General features: G+C 36.2%; 1 pseudogene across 1 annotated transcript; it reads left to right on the top strand.

Annotated features, from left to right (window-relative positions):
• The first annotated feature begins 999 nt into the window (after positions 1-999).
• On the top strand, positions 1000-3111 carry LOC107633181 (glyceraldehyde-3-phosphate dehydrogenase B, chloroplastic-like; annotated as a pseudogene). The gene is made up of 8 exons (XR_015907410.1): positions 1000-1109; positions 1202-1363; positions 1461-1628; positions 1716-1792; positions 1848-1918; positions 2004-2053; positions 2161-2567; positions 2820-3111. The product of XR_015907410.1 is annotated as a glyceraldehyde-3-phosphate dehydrogenase B, chloroplastic-like (transcript).
• Positions 3112-3459: the final 348 nt, after the last annotated feature.

The raw sequence follows: 3459 nt of genomic DNA, 5'->3' as shown, positions 1-3459 counted from the left end.
GAATCACCAAGGAAGAAATTAAAGAGGTTTATATGAATTTTCTTTTTAAATTCATCAACAGAAAAATTAGAATGAAGATAATGAAGTAGTTTTTATCGGCAACCTTTTTTCCTTTCCTAGCTTCGCAGTTTGTTCCCATGAGAATATGAGTTTAATTGATCACAAATGATCAATTCTGTTTTCAGATCATCTGCCTTAGTGCCACAACAAACAAACTCTCAAACATACAGCAGCAGGCTGAAGAATATGCAGCTTTGATCATGGAAGAACTAGACCCTGAAGAGACGGGATTTATCATGGTATTTACATCATCCTATTTCAGATCGTTTTGGTATAAAACTTATCAAAATTAAGTAAAATTAGTCACTATTATAGTTTCACATACAGATAAGTACTTATATTTCAAATCATAACTCATAAGTATGAAGTTGATTTATATTTAAGATGATGAGAGGGACTGATTTCACTTGTATTTAGGAAATTAGATCAAATTCATAAGAAAAATTTGACATAGACCAAAATCATAAATAGCTAACTCTAGAAGTGACTAGAAATTTATTTGAAAAGAAATTTAATTTGGGGGTTTTAGGGTTATAGGTTCTTTTTTGGGTTCTGATTCGCCAAAAATAGATTAAGCCAGGGGATTCATGTTTGGTCCATCAATTGCATTGGTGATATTGGTGCAAAATTGATATATGTCTCAATTCATTTTTAATTTACAATTTAGGTTGATAATTCTCATTTTACTGTTTGAAGCAATGCCGTTTTCCCCTTTTGCACTTGAAATTAAGCTGATTGGCATGATTTTGTGAATTTTGCATTCAGCTTTAATGAGAATAATAAAAAACCAACAAGTTGAGAAGAGAAAAGTAAGTGATCAATCAAATAGATACTGTGGTATTGTATCTTATTTATTTAATTTAATGAGCAGGCATAATTAAGTAGTTCGATCTTAATTATTATTCTTATTCATCACTTTGATTCATTATGAGCAGAGGCTTGAAGTGATGGAGTTCTCGGGGCTGAAATCAAGTTCATGTGTTACCCATGCCATTAATGCTAGAGATTCTTCCTTCTTTGATGTTGTGGCTTCTCAACTCACTCCCAAGGTTCATTTCTTAATCAACCATTTGAGCTTTTTATTTAAGCAATTTTTTTTTCTTTCCGTTTTTTTTTTTTAAATATTGTGAGTTGAAAGTAGACGACGGGATCAAGGCCTGTGAGGGGAGAGACAGTGGCCAAGTTGAAGGTAGCAATCAATGGCTTTGGAGGCATCGGTAGAAACTTCTTGCGCTGCTGGCACGGTCGCAAGGACTCACCCCTTGATGTGGTTGTTGTGAATGACAACGGTGGTGTCAAGAATGTAAGTATTTGCATTACAATGCCATTTTCAGATGAAATGAATGATAGTAATTAGTACGTACGTAAGTAACATATGGTGATTTAATTTGCATAAGCAGGCCTCACACTTGCTTAAATATTATTCTATGCTGGGAACTTTCAAAGCAGATGTGAAAATAGTGGATGACCAAACCATTTTCGTGGATGGTAAGCCCATTATGGTTGTCTCAAATAGGGATCCTCTTAAACTTCCTTGGGCTGAGCTTGGAATTGACATTGTTATTGAGGTAAGTCTTGACCTTTTGGATTCTGTGCTTCCTTTGATTTGATTTGATTTGATTTGATTTGATTCGATTTGATTGGATGATATTCAGGGAACTGGAGTGTTTGTGGATGGGCCTGGCGCTGGAAACATTAACACTCTTCTTTACTAAGTAAAAATAAATGATTAATTATCATTAGTATAGCTAAGTGGTTGATTTTGAATTCTTTCTTTTTTTTTTCCTTCAATTTAGTAATGCTTCTTGCACCACAAACTGTCTTGCTCCGTTTGTGAAGATCTTGGATGAAGAATTTGGTAAGCCGAAACGTCGGACACATGATGATGTTACTTAATGTTTGAGAGCTTAGAGAGTTACTTTAATTTGCTCTATATTTTCCAGGCATTGTGAAAGGAACAATGACAACTACACACTCCTACACAGGAGACCAGGTACAAAATCAGCTACAATTTTGCTCTTGTTTATCTCTTTAACTAGTCTAGTGTTTACTCTTCGGTGCTGTTTTACCAATTTGTTCAACTGAATTGTGCTTGTGCAGAGGCTTTTGGATGCTTCACACAGGGATTTAAGAAGAGCAAGAGCTGCAGCATTGAACATTGTTCCGACAAGCACCGGAGCAGCCAAGGCTGTGTCCTTAGTGTTGCCAAAACTGAAGGGAAAGCTCAATGGAATTGTGCTGTGAGTGCCTACCCCTAATGTCTTAGTACTTGACCTTGTTATCAATGTTGAGAAGAAGGGTGTTACGGCTGAAGAAGTCAATGCAGCTTTCAGAAAGGCAGCTGAGGGGCCGTTGAAGGGTGTATTGGACGTGTGTAATGTTCCTCTTGTGTCCGTGGACTTCCACTGCACCGATGTTTCTTTTACTATTGACTCTTCACTCACTATGGTCATGGGAGATGATATGGTTAAGGTTGTTGCTTGGTATGACAATGAATGGGGTTACAGGTTAGGCCACTCTCCACATATAGCAGCTACTTTTGTTTTGGCTTTCTCACTTAATGAATCCTTGAGATAGAACATGCACATGTAGTAGTACATTGAATTAGCATATTCTATAGAAATTATCATATATAATTAAAATCGGCAACTATAGAAATTTAGTACATTGAATTATCAGTGATATATATTTTAGAACAGAGGGTGAATATTGTTACAAAGGATCAGATTATTGATAGTTAAAATACGGGGTGATTGCAGCCAAAGGGTTGTAGATTTGGTACATTTGATGGCAAACAAGTGGCCCGAAGTAGCTGCTGCAAAGGGAGGTGGAGACCCATTGGAAGAGTTTTGTGAGACAAACCCAGCTGATGAAGAATGCAAAGTCTTTGAATAGAATAGCAGCTTTGGTTATTATCGCTGCCACCAGACCATATATTTTGAATTTGTGTTAATTTAATTTATGAGGGAGAACAAGAACAAAGTGTTCAGACGACAATAGGTGAGGATCATGTCTGGGGCATGTCTTCTAAAATTTAAATGTGTATGCTATTTGCTCTTGCCAGGAAGACTTTTCAGAATTCATTTGGTTCTATGATTTTGTTTTCTTCATGTGTCGCGAGAATGGTCAAAAGAATATTTGTAAGTAGCCCGGTCATTTTCTTCAACATAATCTTGTATTGATTGCGTATGGTGGTGAATCAGTATGCAAAATCCTTACATGCTTCTCTTTTTGAATTATGATAATCTGCAGCTGTAAGCAGGGCAGTAACTGCTTGGAAATTAGTTCTTGCTAGGAATGAACAAGGGAATGAACATTGATACAATTGTTAAGGCCAAGAGTTTTCTTGATGGTGATGAAGATCAGCATGAAAAAGATGTGTTTGAGAAGAATTTGAAG

Source organism: Arachis ipaensis, chromosome B3, assembly GCF_059453495.1.
Source record: "Arachis ipaensis isolate K30076 ecotype BB chromosome B3, ASM5945349v1, whole genome shotgun sequence".
Lineage (NCBI taxonomy): Eukaryota > Viridiplantae > Streptophyta > Magnoliopsida > Fabales > Fabaceae > Arachis > Arachis ipaensis.
This window is presented reverse-complemented; position numbering and strand designations above follow the sequence as displayed.